We start from the raw sequence: 16,600 nt of genomic DNA on the forward strand, positions 1-16,600 counted from the left end.
CATTACCACGGACCATAACGCGATTCCATGATGGAATGCATAACGGAATGCCTTTAGAGGCATTCTGTTATTCATTCTGTCATGATAAGTCTATGGCCTGCCTAACGGATCCGTCCAGTTTCCGTTATGCAATTGCGTTGTGGTCCGTGGCCTAATAGCTGATGGTGACTAGCCTCCCTAGCATTGCGGGTGACGCTTCCCCGTTCCTGCCTGCCATTGGCTGTCCCCACCCGATACCGGATGTTTTCATCCGTGTGCAGGGAGAAGCAGCGGCGGTGCGGGGACCAGGAGTGGAGCGGGGTAAGTATATTACCGGTGAGGGGACCGGCACATGGGGGGGGTTTTGAGAAATTCGATAACCCCTTTAAGAATTTACTGGGAATATTTTGCATTTGGGGTGATGCATTTCTTCTCATTTTGCAGTGGAGAGCCTTTGGTTACCTAGCACTAGCTGTGGATTACAGGCATACGTCCATTTGCAGTAATGCTTGCAACTTGCGGGAGACCTCTAGGCACAAAAGAATATGGTTAAAGGGGTTTTCTGACAATTTTGGTTAGTTCAGCGTTGTCCCCCTGTGGGGTTCTGCTCCATTGATCTACGGGTGGTGCACACCCTTTTACTATAGGAGCACTCCCACCAGTTGTAGTAAATTACTGCAGACGAGGATCTTCTTAGACCAGAGGCTCGTGGATAATGTGATATTAATACACTAGGACTCGCGTTCCCCATTAACTGCACCTCTTGAAGTCCAAATACCCCCAAACTGGAATCCTGTTTTGAATCTTGAATGCGTGAAATTTCTGTTGTAAATTCCGAGAATCTTTGTTTCGTGCTTCTTAAGTCGTTGGCCATTACCCTCGGGTGCCCCCCATGCACCCGTTTCTTGCATCCTCTTTCAATTGGTATTTTGCAATCTCTTTTGGTTTTAGAATTGTCCCTAACACTGACATTGGGTTTTGGTTATTTCACGGTGAGGAAATAACCGCAAAGAGTATTTGTGCCCCTGCTTGGAAGCAGCCGCAATGTCCTTCGTGTCGCCCACGGCCCAAGTGTGACCCTTTGGAACTAAATGCACTTATGGTCTATGGAGCTCCTACCCCCACGAGATGTGAGAGCCATGGGTGTTCTGACCAGGATTTCATCACAGGTGGAGCCACGTGGCCCTCACGACTGCACACAGTGACTTCATGTTCCGGTTGCTGCCAACGTGGACTTGTATATATTTTTTATCAGTGTTTTATTACCCAATGTAGTGTTACGTACCTGACCTGTCACTTCTACCTCAACACGCGGTCCCGGGGTACACAGCCTTCTGGTTTCAACTTTTCACATAACTTTGTACTCAATAAATATTTTAAAGTCCGACCGTGGCTCCTTTTTTCCTTTTATCGTTCAGTGGCCGCTGCAGGAATTAAATATATGGGGATAATTTGATACTTTTTAACTAAATGTTCATAGAAAACTTTTGACCTTTTTTTTTTTTTTAAATTATTTTTTTATTTCAGCAGTACTCTGCCATAAATACAGACACTAGAGAGATTATCTCTGGGTAGTATCATGGTAATAGTGGGTAGAGGTCTGGAATCGATTGATGGGCCTAGATGAACATGGAGGAGACAGGCAAGGACAAGGTGTACGCAGCCGCCGTAAAAAAATACATGACCAAACAGTCAGTAGGTGGTGGACATGAATGCATTAGGTCAGTACAGAGTAAATTAAGCCAGGATTAGAGTATTCAACCTGAATATAATGCAAAAAAATCTGTATATACTGACAGCTAAATATGAATATGTGCTATATATGTGATTGCAACAGCCACACAAATGAGGGGGGATGTATGTCCTCCAAGTTCCTGTGATGACCCAAGTGAGGCTTCTCTGTAGAGTGCCTTAAAGTCTTCATACCCCTGGAGCTTTTCTACTTTTTTTTTTCCACGTTACACCCACATAAAGGGGCTGTGTCACTTCAGCAAATGGAATTGAGAAACTTAACACAAGGCACTTACTAATGTATTGTGATTCTCAATGTTACTATTTGATACATTTTTCCATCACATTATACACTGCTGTTTACCATGGTTACGACCACCCTGAAATCCAGCAGCAGCAGCGGCGGCCGTGCTGGCACACTATAGGAAGAAGCACTAGCCTATGTGTGCTCCCGTGGTTTCAGCCACCAGACAGGCCGGAGCTTTTTCCTATAGTGTGCAAGCACGACCACCACTGATGGATTGCAGGGTGGTCGTAACCATGGGACAGAGCAGTGTATCATGTGATGGAAAAATGAATCCAGCCAGCAAAGGAAGCAATATGGAGAATTACAATACATTAGGAACTGCCTGGGATTAACTTCTAACACATAATAAATGCCACTTACTGAAGTGAGAGATCCCCTTTATTGGGATTTTATGTGATCGACCAACACAAAGTACAAGTCTGTGTGAAGCGAGAAGAAAATGATACAAGGTTTTCAGAATGTTTCATAAGTAAAAATCTGGAAAGTGTACTGTGCATTTGTATGAGGGTTGTTGTCCTGCTGGAAGGTGAACCTCCACCCCAGTCTCAAGTCTTTTGCAGCCTCTACCAGCTTTTCGGCCAGGATTGCCCTGTATTTAGCTCCATCCATCTTCCCATGAACTTTGACCAGCTTCCTTGTCCCTGCTGAAGAAAATCCTCCCCCAAACATGAAGCTGCCACCACCAATATGTCTCACGGTGGGGATGGTTTGTTCAGGGTAATGTGCAGGGTTAGTTTTCTGCCAGATGTAGCATTTTGCATTTAGGCCAAAAAGTTCACCTTTGGTCTGATCTGCCCCCAAGCACCTTCTTCCACGTTTCCGGTGTCCCCCACATGGCTTGTGGTAAACTGCAAACTAGACTTTTTATGGCTTATTTTCAAAAATGTCTTTCTTCTCGCCACTCTTCCATAATGGCCAGATTTTCAGAGAACATGATTAATAGTTGTCCTGTGGACAGATTATTCCACCTGAGCAGTGGATCTCGGCATCTCCCCCAGAGTGACCATGGGCCTCTTGGCTGCTTCTCTAATCGGTGCTCTCCTTGCCTGGGCTGTCAGTTAAGGTGGAGGGTCATGTCTTGGTAGGTTTGCCGTTGTGACATACTCCTTCCATATTCGGATGATGGATTGAACAGTTCTCCGTGAGATGTTCAGAGCCTGTGATATATATTTTTTTTTTTTTTTAATAACCTAACCCTGCTTTACACTTCTCCACAAATTTATCCCTGACCTGTCTGGTGTGTTCCTTGGTTTTCATGATACAGTTTGATCACTAATGTTCTCTAACAAACCTCTGAGGCCTTCACAGAACAGCTATAGTTATACTGAGAATACATTACACACAGCTGGACTTGATTTACTAATGAGGTGAATTTTGAAGGCAATTGTTCACACTGGATTTTATTTAAGGGGATCCGAATACAGGAGGCTGAATACAAATGCACACCGAACTTTTGAGATTTGTATTAATTTTCATTTCACTTATACTTGCTACTTTGTGTCGATCTATCACATAAAATCCCACAGAAGGATAGCCGAAATCTGCATGATCACCACCACAGAAGGATTTCTGGCATCTGTATGATGGCTACCACAGGAGGATATCCAGCATCTGTATGACCCCTACCACAGGAGGATATCTGGCATCTGTATGACCCCTACCACAGGAGGATATCTGGCATCGGTATGACCCCTACCACAGGAGGATATCTGGCATCTGTATGACCCCCCGCCACAGGAGGATATCGGCATCTGTATGACCCCTACCACAGGAGGATATCTGGCATCTGTATGACCCCTACCACAGGAGGATATCTGGCATCTGTATGACCCCTACCACAGGAGGATATCTGGCATCGGTATGACCCCCCGCCACAGGAGGATATCCAGCATCTGTATGACCCCCACCACAGGAGGATATCCGGCATCTGTATGACCCCCACCACAGGAGGATATCCGGCATCTGTATGACCCCCACCACAGGAGGATATCCGGCATCTGTATGACCCCCACCACAGGAGGATATCCGGCATCTGTATGATCCCTAACACAGGAGGATATCTGGCATCTGTATGACCCCTACCACAGAAGGATATCCGGCATCTGTATGACCACTACCGTGCCATAGGGGTAGCCTGTATGGTAGCAGTATTGATTTGACCCTGCGTCAATGTACACCCTGCTGCAGAAGTTAATATAAAGGGTGAACCACCTTGGTTGTGTGAACATAGACCAAGCACCACTAGCAGTTTATATTTTGTTTTTACTTTTTTCAATTTGAAAGCCTAAAATTTCTTAAAAAGAAAATGTGTTAAAATGAGAAGAAACTGGAGTTATTACAAAAAATGCATTAAAAAAAATCTCTTTGCAAGCCCTAGAAATAAACTACTAGTGTGTGAAAAAATAAAAAATGCCTAAATTATGTCCTGAAGGTCACAATTAATCTGGTCCTGAACTGGTTAAAAATATTCCACATGCCACTAAAACAAATAAAAATAAAGCTGTGCCCAGCACTTCGTCCCTGCTATCTCCAGCACCACAGCTTTGGTCTGGACCTCGGGGAAATCTTTACACGACTGCAGTGTCGACATCTGGTATACTTCACGTGACTGCTGCAGCCGATCTCTGGTCTCAGCGGTATGGAGGTGTAATAAGCATTTTGACCTTGCAGGTGCCTTCCAGAAATCAATGTGCGTCAGATGGTGCAGAGTGAAATCTGCATTATTTCCATAGAGCTACCACCTCTGTGTCTAATATATTGTGCCACCGGAGAGACGCCATAAGCGGGTTCTCTTTGAAGTGCTTTTGTTATGCTTCTTATGACAGGTGCTGGACTGATAAATGGTTCTCTTTCCTTTGCCTATTTTAGTATGATACGGACAGCCGCACTTCAGGAGGTGGGCCTTCCCCTTCTAGGTTCACAAATATTAGGACCTTTCATAACCTCCTCTTAAAGCTATGAATGTTCCCTGTGGTCTGCACATTGGGATAGCACATACGGCATAGACATTGTTTGTAGTCTGCTCTTTGTACCGCACCTTCAATTTCTGCATAGCGCTATATGGCGTCAGCACTTGAAGAACTGAAAGATCCCCAGCGTGCAGAAGGTCATTCAAGCCTGAGATTGGAATAACCTTTCTATGTCTCTGCCAGAGGTGGAGGGAGTTACAGAAACAGCTGAGCGGCAACTGTTATCAAAATGAATGAGACTACGGAAACGGTAACTCCTGCTGCCGCATACAACATGGGAGGAAATATGACTTTAATCGTAACATCTTAGGCCTCTTTCACACTTGCGTTGTCCGGATCCGGCGTGTACTCCACTTGCCGGAATTACACGCCGGATCCGGAAAAACGCAAGTGTACTGAAAGCATTTGAAGATGGATCCGTCTTCAAAAAGCTTTCAGTGTTACTATGGCAGCCAGGACGCTATTAAAGTCCTGGTTGCCATAGTAGGAGCGGGGAGCGGCATACTTACAGTCCGCGCGGCTCCCGGGGCGCTCCAGAATGACGTCAGAGCGCCCCATGCGCATGGATCATGTGATCCATGCGATCACGTCATCCATGCGCTTGGGGCGCCCTGACGTCACTCTGGAGCGCCCCGGGAGCCGCATGGATGGTAAGTATACCGCTCCCCCGCTCCCCACTACACTTTACCATGGCTGCCAGGACTTTAGCGTCCCGGCAGCCATGGTAACCATTGAGAAAAAGCTAAACGTCGGATCCGGCAATGCGCCGAAACGACGTTTAGCTTAAGGCCGGATCCGGATCAATGCCTTTCAATGGGCATTCATTCCGGATCCGGCCTTGCGGCAAGTGTTCCGGATTTTTGGCCGGAGCAAAAAGCGCAGCATGCTGCGCCATTTGCTGCGGCCAAAAAACGTTCCGTTCCGGAACGGAAGACATCCTGATGCATCCTGAAGGACGGACTGTCCATTCAGAATGCATTAGGATAATCCTGATCAGTATTCTTCCGGCATAGAGCCCCGCCGACGGAACTCTATGCCGGAAGAAAAGAACGCAGGTGTGAAAGAGCCCTTAGATACACTGACGAGCAAAAGGGTAACAATGTTTAGAGCTTTTGAATTTCAGGCTCCATATCTCACCATCCACTACTGCTTCGAACATGAGACTCCCATCATTTTATAGACAACCATCTTGGATGTCTCATACATACATTGGACTTGCAGCTATTTAGTATATGATTTAGTTCTGCAGATTCTTCTCATGTAACTGAATTGTTACTGTTTTGCTCCTGGTGGTCGAACAATCTTTTTCTTCTTGTAGACTACAAATTGCACCCTGTCCTCACATTCCCTGATGGCTCAGTGTGTTATTCGGTTGATTCCCAAGTGAAAGGTCACTGGTCCGAATCCAGGAGCAGCCATGAAAAAGATTTCCCAAGAAAGGAGAAGAGCATCATCCAACTCATCGATAGCGGTATCTCAGCCAAGAAGATCTCCAAACTGCATCATGTGAGCGCCATGACAGCTGGAAGATTACGAAATGAAGTCCATCCATTCCAAAGCCAAGAGGTGAACGTCCAGGCAAAATATCAGCGTTAACAAGTCTCCCAAAAAGTAAGGACAGTAGAAGATTGGAAACGGGTGATTTGGAGCGATGAGACGAAAGTCAATAGACTGGACTCTGATGGGTGCAAATGTGTCTGGAAGAAACAAGGGGAGAGGGGCTAATGGATCGAGAAATTTAAGGAACTGTCAAGTTCGGTGGAGAAAGCCTGATGATATGGGGTTGTTTTACGGCCAAAGGCGTTGGATACGTGACCAGGATGGGTGGTGTCTCAATGCTGAGCTATATGTGAGTGTCCTACAAGACGAGTGACTTCATACACTCGAGTACTATGGGTATGAAAAGGACAACATAGTGTTCCAGCAGGACGACATGAAGCGTACGTCGAGATTGGTGAAGAAATAGGTAATGACAATGAAGTAGAGGTGCTGGATTGGTCCCCACAGTCCCCAGACCTCAACCCAATCCAACACTTGTGGGTAGAGATGAAGAAAAAGCTGTATTCGTACCCAAGTGAGTCGATCAGTATGCACCGACATTGGGAACTGTGTAGAAGAGACCTGGGAACAGATTTCGGTCGAGACATTCTTGAATCTGATCGATAGTATGCCCAGAAGGATTCAGGCAGTGCTTAAAGCCAAAGGTGGATATACAAAATAAAAAAAATGTAAATGTAGAATTTTAGGAGCAAAACGGTAACAACGCAGTTACATGAGAAGAATCTGCAGAACTAATCATATGCTAAATAGCTGCAAGTCCAATTTATGTATGAGATAGCCGAGAGGATGGTTTATAAAATGATGGGAGTCTCGCGTTCGAAGCTGTAGTGGATGGTGAGATATGGAGCCTGGAAGTCACAAGATCTAAACATTGTTACCCTTTTGCTCCTCAGTGTATATACTTCTGCATCAAGTCAACAGGTAACTTCTCAAGTCATTTCTTTTTTTTTATATTTTTTTTTATTAATATCTATGTTTTCTAAGATTTTCATTTTTATATTCTGTGCTGGGATAACCTCTTTTTTAGTGACATCCTCATTTAGGTCACCATGACTTTCATGTACAGTATATCAAAATAATATCGGGATTGTGATGTATTTTTCTAATTAACCACTAGAGGCTGCTGTTTCACTCACTCTGAACTGTTGTGTTGCACTTCTGCTCTTCACCACTGGAGGCTGATGTTTGCTCTTAACAAAGATGGCCGATGTGTGCTGATTGGAAGCCATCTTGTTTCCTGTTTGGGCCTACTTTTACCCATGTGGCAATTCAATCATTGCTCGAGTATTGTGACTTGTTCCAGTCTCCTGCTCCTCAGAACCGTCTTACCCAGACTGTTTATACTCCTTGCTGTATAACCCCATTTTGATCTACACTTCAAACTGCACTACGAACAACATCTCTACAGACTGCGTCTGGCTTATTCCATCTGGCTACCGGATTCCAGCCGTGTTTACTAGTATCGTAGCAAATCATTTCTCAGATTTTGTGTCCAAATTAGGGTCCATTCACATGTCCGCATTAATGGGTCCCCATCCGTTGCACAATTTTGCGAAACGGGTGCAGAGCCATTCATTTCAGTGGGGCCGCAAAAGATGCAGACAGCACACCGTGTGATGTCCGCATCCGTAGTTCCATTCTGCTGTGCCGCAAACAAGATAGAACATGCCCTATTCTTCTCTGCAGCCACGGAGAAGAATAAGCACTTCTATCGTAGGGCCGGCCATGTGCGGTCCGCAAAATGCAGAATGCACATGGCCGGTGTCCGTGTTTTGTAGATCCGCAATTTGTGGACCATAAAACCCTTGCGGACATGTGAATGCACCCTTATTGGTATAAAGCAGAGGTTTGTTGCATAATAAGCCAGCACTGAGCTCACTTGCCTGATATTTATGCTCCTGATCCTTCAATGCATTGTCGAACAGTAAAGCATAGATACGAAGAAAATCCGGTGAAATTTGGTGTCTCTTGTAACTATTTTGAGTCTCTGCTCTAAGAGACAAAGTTGAGGAAGAATACAGAGGACACCTTTGAGGACCATCACCAGTGTTGGGGCAAAACCCCCTACTTCTATGATTGTCGGGGTCCCAATTGATGTGGATGTACGAGCGCTCGGGGAGCTGACACAGACACACTGCTGAATCAGGTTCTCTCCACTTTATTACACACAAGCGGACATCTTTATAACACTACAGATGAGCATAGACAAATCAGGGGGGTGGAAATCGAAAACCAGTGATTTGATTTGTTATTCATATAAGGCAATACTTCCGCATCTTATCTTCTTTAGCAACGCACTCCGAAACACAGAAAGAACATAACTCTCTGCACGTCAAACTGTGATAAGCGAGCGGCTACCGTGGCCTTGTAGATAGAACATTTGGTCTACACACAGGAACTCCCCACATCCTGCCAGCTGGCTCAGTAATTTTCCACATATGCACAAGATGGAGGAAATATACAAAATCGATTCTCATCCCTCACAATTCCCGCATTTTGAGATATCTTAGAACTGACATCTTGACCCAAAGGTACTTCAGGTGAGATGGGCTCAACCGCCAGCCGGAGGCCAGATTCCCTCTCCGGTATTGATGCAGTTGACAAGACCTCTCAATAATCCTGGTAGTTTCTCCTTTTGGTACAGAACCTGTTGGCGCACATAAACACAAGCTTAATCACAGCATATACTACGATTATACTTTTGATCATCAGGCCCTGGTCTTCTTTGTGAGACAAACCGCCAACATGACATATAAATAAGTTCTTTAAAAGTCAAGGGGATTGCCGGATAAGGCATAGTTCTTGAACTCACGGGACTGTGAGTACAGATCCAATTTTTTATTTTACTGTCATTGAGTCCTCTAAACAGCTCCTGGTGATGTCTGATAAGTGCATTGTCCCAGTTATCCTTCAGTTGTTGGTACAGGGCGGTTGTTCCCAGGATTAGGGTGGCCATCAGCAGGAGGATCCTCATCCTCGGGCGTCAGAACTTCCTTGCAGTGAGAAGCGTGTATCCAGTTAGGCTTTCCTTCAACCTTTACTGCTTTATGAGTAGTCAACAGGACTTGGAAAGGACCATCAAATCTGGGATCCAGGCCTTTCCTCACATGTCTTTTTATCACCACCCAGTCTCCTGGTTGCAGACTGAGTGTTCCTTCTACTGAATCTGGAAGGGAAACAAACACGTTTATGGGTGTTCTCAAGCCTCTTTGTGAGGGCCGGTACGTAGCTTTTTAGGCTATCATCGTTCATTTGAAACTGTTGTGCAAAATACAAGCCTAATCTGGGGGCGCTTCCAAACAGAATCTCAAATGGGGATAATCATGTCTTTCTGTTTGGAGAGGTCCTGACTGAGTATCAGGCTAAAGGCAAACACTCTGGCCAAAGCCGCTGAGTTTCCTGCATGGCTTCCTGGATTTAATTTGAGCGTGCCATTCAGGCGCTCAACGTGGCCGCTGCTTTGTGGATGGTATACTGTATAGAAAGCTTGGGTGACCCCTAAAGCCTGCATCACTTCCCTCATTACTTCTCCTGTGAAGTGGGAACCGCTGTCTGATTCAATAACTTCAGGGACACCATACCTGAACACCAGTTCACTGACCAGCTTCTTTGCTGTGTTCTTTGCATTTGCCTTTGCTACTGGGAAGGCTTCTGGCCACCCTGAAAAGAGATCAACACACACAAGGACAAATTCCTATACTCCTACCTTAGGCAGTTGTATATAGTCTATCTACAGTCTCTGGAACGGGTAAAGTGGCCTGGGGGTGTGCGTGCTTGGAGTCTTCACCACTTGACCGGGATTGTTCAATACATAGACCATACATCCTTGTACAAACCAAGTAGCTACTGTAGAGAATCCTGGAGCAATCCATCCTGCATTAACCACACTTACCATGGCACCTTTTGATAGGTGAGTGGGCCCGTGGGCCTCCTAAACCCTAGCTGGGTATAGAGGGCGAGGTATACACATTTTGTCCTTGTTTCTCCAAATTCCATGTTTATCAGGTTTGGCCCCTTGTTTTGCCCAAAGTTCTTTTTCCTCAGGAGGTGCTTGTTCGAGCATTCTTTGAAATGTCCTTATAGAAATATCCTCAGGTCTCAAGGCTCTCACCGGGGTGGCGTCAGCATTTAGTGGCTGGAGTGTAGCTCGTTTGGCTGCCTTGTCTGCTCGATCATTGCCTTTCGCTTCCACCATGGTACATCTTGTGTGAGCGTTTACCTTAAAGGGGTTCTGCAGTTTGTTTAAACTGATTATCTATCCTCTGGATAGATCATCAGCATCTGATCGGCGGGGCGCCGATAAGCTGTTGGAGTAGGCAGCGGCGCTCCAGCAGCGCCGCGGCCTTCTCACTGTTTACCACTGGCCCAGTGACGTCACGACTAGTATCAACTTGCCTGGGCGCGGCTAAGCTCTGTTCACTTGAACGGAGCTTATCCCTTCTCAAACAGCTGATCGGCGGTGGTCCCGGATGTCGGACCCCCGCCGATCAGATGCTGATGATCTATCCAGAGGATCAGTTTAACCGCTTGCCGTCACGGTAACACCGATAGGCATCCGGACGGCAGCGCTCTCAGGTCTCAGTGACGCCTATTGGCATCATTTCGTGAGACCTGAGATCTCCTGTGAACGCGTGCTCACAGGAGCGCGCGTTCACAGGATTGCACAGTACACAATCCTGAGCACACAGGCAGCTCAGTAAAGTAGCACCAAACACCACTACACTACACCCCCCCCCTGTCACTTATTAACCCCTGATCACCCCATATAGACTCCCTGGTCACCCCCCTGTCATTGATCACCCCCCTGTAAGGGTCCCTTATTACCGCCAGTTAGTTAGCTACTTCTTAGGTAGTTAGCGCCCAGCCCACCGCACCGCAGTCACTGGTTAGTCTCTGATTAGCGTCATCACTGTCGCTAATCAGCACTAGTACTATATAGTATCTGTAAGTGATCAAGACTGATCGCAATCAGATCTATATCAGTACATTAGGGTCACCTTAGGCTCTACAAAACGCAGTGTTCGCCCGATCAGGCCTGATCTTGTGCGCACACTTGCGTTCAGTCTGCCCCACCGCAGTGACAGAATTTATTTTTTCTGATCACTGCAAAAACAGATCACTTTTGAGCTTTTTGGATCTTTATTAGCGATCGCAGGTTTACTTCGCAAGCACTCCTTTTTACTAGGCAGGTTTGCTCTTTTTCCTGGGTAGTCTCAGAGGAATACCCCCTAAATTTAGTTAGCCCAAAACGTCAAAAAAGGGGCATTTTTACGCATTTGAATTCCAAACTACTTCTCATGCTTTAGGGTCCCTAAAATTCCAGGGCAGTATAAATACCCCACAAGTGACCCCATTTTGGAAAGAAGACACCCCAAGGTATTCCGTGAGGGGCATGGCGAGTTCATGTAAAATTTAATTTTTTGTCACAAGTTAGGGCTCTTTCACACTTGCGTTGTCCGGATCCGGCGTGTACTCCATTTGCCGGAATTACACGCCGGATCCGGAAAAACGCAAGTGAACTGGATGCATTTTAAGACGGATCCGTCTTCAAAATGCGTTCAGTGTTACTATGGCAGCCAGGACGCTATTAAAGTCCTGGTTGCCATAGTAGTAGTGGGGAGCGGGGGAGCGGTATACTTACAGTCCGTGCGGCTCCCGGGGCGCTCCAGAGTGACGTCAGAGCGCCCCATGCGCATGGATCACGTGTCCATGCGATCACGTCATCCATGCGCCTGGGGCGCCCTGACGTCACTCTGGAGCGCCCGGGGAGCCGCACGGATGGTAAGTATACTGCTCCCCCGCTCCCTGCTACACCTTAGCATCCCAGCAGCCATGGTAACCATTCAGAAAAAGCTAAACGTCGGATACGGCAATGCGCCGAAACGACGTTTAGCTTAAGGCCGGATCCGGATTAATGCCTTTCAATGGGCATTAATTCCGGATCCGGCCTTGCGGCAAGTGTTCAGGATTTTTGGCCGGAGCAAAAAGCGCAGCATGCTGCGGTATTTTCTCCGGCCAAAAAAACTTTCCGGTCCGGAACTGAAGACGTCCTGATGCATCCTGAACGGATTTCTCTCCATTCAGAATGCATTAGGATAAAACTGATCAGGATTCTACCGGCATAGAGCCCCGACGACGGAACTCTATGCCGGAAGAAAAGAACGCAGGTGTGAAAGAGCCCTTAGTGGAATATGAGACTTTGTAAGAAAAAAAATTTTTTAATCAATTTCTGCTAACTTGTGCCCAAAAAAATAAATCTTTTATGAACTCGCCATGCACAGAACATCACAGAGAGAAGGTGAGTTTTTTTTTCTCCCTGGCTGTGACGTTCTGCGCTGCGATTGGACAGCGCTACAGGGAGAAGGAACGCCCTGGGACAAAAGCTGATGTCTCCTCCCTGGTGTTCCGATGCTGTTACTTAGCATACACTGCAGGAGAATGTATCGGGGGCCACAGCGGCGTAATGGAGCGGCGCCCATAAATAATAGTAAGTGCAGGGACATCCCCCATATATGCCCTACATGTCCTGCTACTTAGTTAATAAAGTATGGACCCATGAAAGGTCCTCCAATGGCCAGCGGGGCTCAAGAGGCAGTTGCCTTGGGGCCCCCAGGAGCAACTGGGCCCGGGGCAGCTGCCCCTTTTTTGCCCCGTGTTAAAGACGGCCCTGATCATATTTTGGAATACCCAGGGCTGGGGCCAAGGCTATGCACAGCTTCAATGTATGAAAATTATTCACTGCCTCTTCTGTCAGGTGAAATGCGTCAGATGACAGACAATCATACAGAGGCTGCATTAAGGGTACTTTCACACTTGCGTTTTTCTTTTCCGGCATAGAGTTCCGTCACAGGGGCTCTATACCGGAAAAGTACTGATCAGTTTTATCCCCATGCATTCTGAATGGAGAGTAATCCTTTCAGTTTGCATCAGGATGTCTTCAGTTCAGTCGTTTTGACTGATCAGGCAAAAGAGAAAACCCCAGCATGCTACGGTTTTATCTCCGGCGAAAAAAACTGAAGACTGAACGCCGGATCCGGCATTTTTTTCCCATAAGAATGTTCCGGCATGCGCATGCGCAGATCGGTAAAAATGTGAAAAAATTTACAAGACGGATCCGTCGGTCCGCATGACAAGCGGAGAGACGGATCCGTCCTTGCAATGCATTTGTGAGACGAATCCGCATCCGGATCCGTCTCACAAATGCTTTCAGTCAGTGGCAGATCGGCGGATCCGACGGCCAGTTCCGACGACAGAACTGCCTGCCGGATCACACTGCCGCAAGTGTGAAAGTAGCCTAACATGGAGGCATGTCTAATCCAGTATGACACCAGACCCAAAAACACCCTTAGGCTTTGTGCGCCTTTGGGCACTTGTAGCCTTTCAGCAGCCTCCTTACTTTCTGGGGTTAGGTGGCGAGCTCCATGGGAGAGGCAGTGTCCTAGAAATAAAACCCTGTTTTTACAAAACTGCAGCTTCTGCTTGGAGGCTTTACACCCGTTCTGATGTAGAAAAATGTAAAGAGATATAGTTGCCTCACAGCAAGTCTCATTGTCTTCAGCACACAGGAGCAAATCATCCACGTATGGTGACAGGAGCACTGAGCCGGGCGGTGCCCAGTCTGTAAGGACAGATTGCAGAGCCTGTGTATACATGGTCGGGGGAGTTCTGAGCTCCCTGAGGGCGGACGGTCCAAGAATACTGGTTACCTGTAAATGTAAAGGCAAACAGATACTGTCAGTCACGATGCAACGGAACACTAAAGAAAGCAGCAGCAGTGGATGGAACTTGTGACAGTACGGTATGTGGGTTTGGCACTATTGGAGTTTGTAAAACTGTCACCTTGTTAACTTCTCTAAGATCATGAACCATCCTGTAACTGACAGGCTGTCCCTTAACTGGTTTCTTCTTTATTGGGAACAGCGGGAGATACTGCTTTTATCAATACATCGGCCTGGAGAAAAGCATGAATTTGACTGGCCACTGCTATCTCCTGGGCATGACTGAGGGGGTACTGCTTCACTTGAGGGGGCTGACATCCTGGCTTAAGATGCAATGTGACCGGAGACACAGGGAGTTTCCCTAAGTCTGTTTTTGATGTTGCCCATAAATCCTTCGGTACCACCTCAAAAACAGCCTGGTCTACAAGGGTTAATTCTGATGGTTCAGTCTCAGGCAGGGCCAGTGTTGCTATTAAGGGACATAATACTTCCTCTGGGGCCCCAAAATCTACACGTGTAGTGCCATCAGTATCAAAGTGTATGTGGGCTCCCAGTGCTTGCAAAACATCAGTCCCTAAAAGAGGTTCTGGAAGGTTTTCTTTAACAATCGGGTAACAACCGTACTGTCTTTTATCTTTAGTTTAACTGGCTCAGATTCATGGACAAAAACTGTTTCTCCTGTAAATCCCACAGCCGGTACATAATAAGGGGTTAACTGATGTGGCCGCAAGAAACTCTGGTCTACTACTGTTTTGGCTGCCCTCGTGTCAATCAGGAATGGTACTGTCTTTATGTTGCCTATGGATAAGGGTACATGAAGTTGAGGGCCTTTTTCTTCAGTTTTTGCAAGCAGTGCCAGCACTGGGTTGCCTATTTCCTAGCAGGGGGTAAAAATGGCACTGGAGGTCTGTTGATCTCCACTGTCAGTATCATTGGGTGCTTCCCGTTGCCAGCGAGGAGCGCGGCAATATTGTTTTATGTGGACAGGTTAGCCACAGTTATAACATCTAAAATCTCTACGGGACGTTTGTTGCTGTCCTTGGCCCTGATTTACATATTTGACTGCAGCCCCTGAATTCTTTTTCATGTCCAGTTCTAACCCTTTTGGAGCAGCAATCAATTGTGGCAGTGCAGTGACTCGCCGTTCAGGTTACAGGCTTTTAACTTGGCTTGCAGAGCAGGTCTCAAGCCTTCCATAAATGCTGATGTCATCAATTTCTCACCCATTGGTCCAGTCTGATCCCACCCTATGTCAGTCCAAATGGTCCACAGTCCAGCTGCATACGTCTCTACTGTCTCTTGAGGTCCCTGAACTACGTCTTTTAGGCTTCTGGAACTCTCATCTTTTCCCTTTGCCCTTTCTGTGAAAACTTGGACAAACTCTGCCCCTGATGGTAGCGTTTTCTCCCAGTCTTCTAGAGACAAATTGTCAAAAGCCCTCCTCCTACGTTCAGTCAGGAAAGGGTCCACAACCTGATGCTAAGATTCCCCTAGTTTCAGCAACATCAAGTCCTTCAGCTCAGCCCAGGTGGCTCTGTACAGGTCCTTAGACTTTCATATATTTTAGATTCATTACACACAACTGAAGTAGTTCAAGCCTTTTATTGGTTTAATATTGATGATTTTGGCATACAGCTCATGAAAACCCAAAATTCCTATCTCAAAAAATTAGCTTATCATGAAAAGGTTCTGTAAACGAGCTATTAACCTAATCATCTGAATCAACTAATTAACTCTAAACACCTGCAAAAGATTCCTGAGGCTTTTAAAAACTCCCAGCCTGGTTCATTACTCAAAACCGCAATCATGGGTAAGACTGCCGACCTGACTGCTGTCCAGAAGGCCATCATTGACACCCTCAAGCAAGAGGGTAAGACACAGAAGGAAATTTCTGAACGAATAGGCTGTTCCCAGAGTGCAGTATCAAGGCCCCTCAGTGGGAAGTCTGTGGGAAGGAAAAAGTGTGGCAGAAAACGCTGCACAACGAGAAGAGGTGACCGGACCCTGAGGAAGATTGTGGAGAAGTACCGATTCTAGACCTTGGGGGACCTGCAGAAGCAGTGGACTGAGTCTGGAGTAGAAACATCCAGAGCCCCCGTGTACAGGCGTGTGCAGGAAATGGGCTACAGGTGCCGCATTCCCCAGAAACAGCGGCAGAAGCGCCTGACCTGGGCTACAGAGAAGCAGCACTGGACTGTTGCTCAGTGGTCCAAAGTACTTTTTTCGGATGAAAGCAAATTTTGCATGTCATTCGGAAATCAAGGTGCCAGAGTCTGGAGGAAGACTGGGGAGAGGGAAATGCAAAAATGCCTGAAGTCCAGTGTCAAGTACCCACA

The sequence above is a fragment of the Bufo gargarizans genome, chromosome 5 (genome assembly GCF_014858855.1).
Source record: "Bufo gargarizans isolate SCDJY-AF-19 chromosome 5, ASM1485885v1, whole genome shotgun sequence".
In the NCBI taxonomy this organism is placed as follows: Eukaryota; Metazoa; Chordata; class Amphibia; order Anura; family Bufonidae; genus Bufo; species Bufo gargarizans.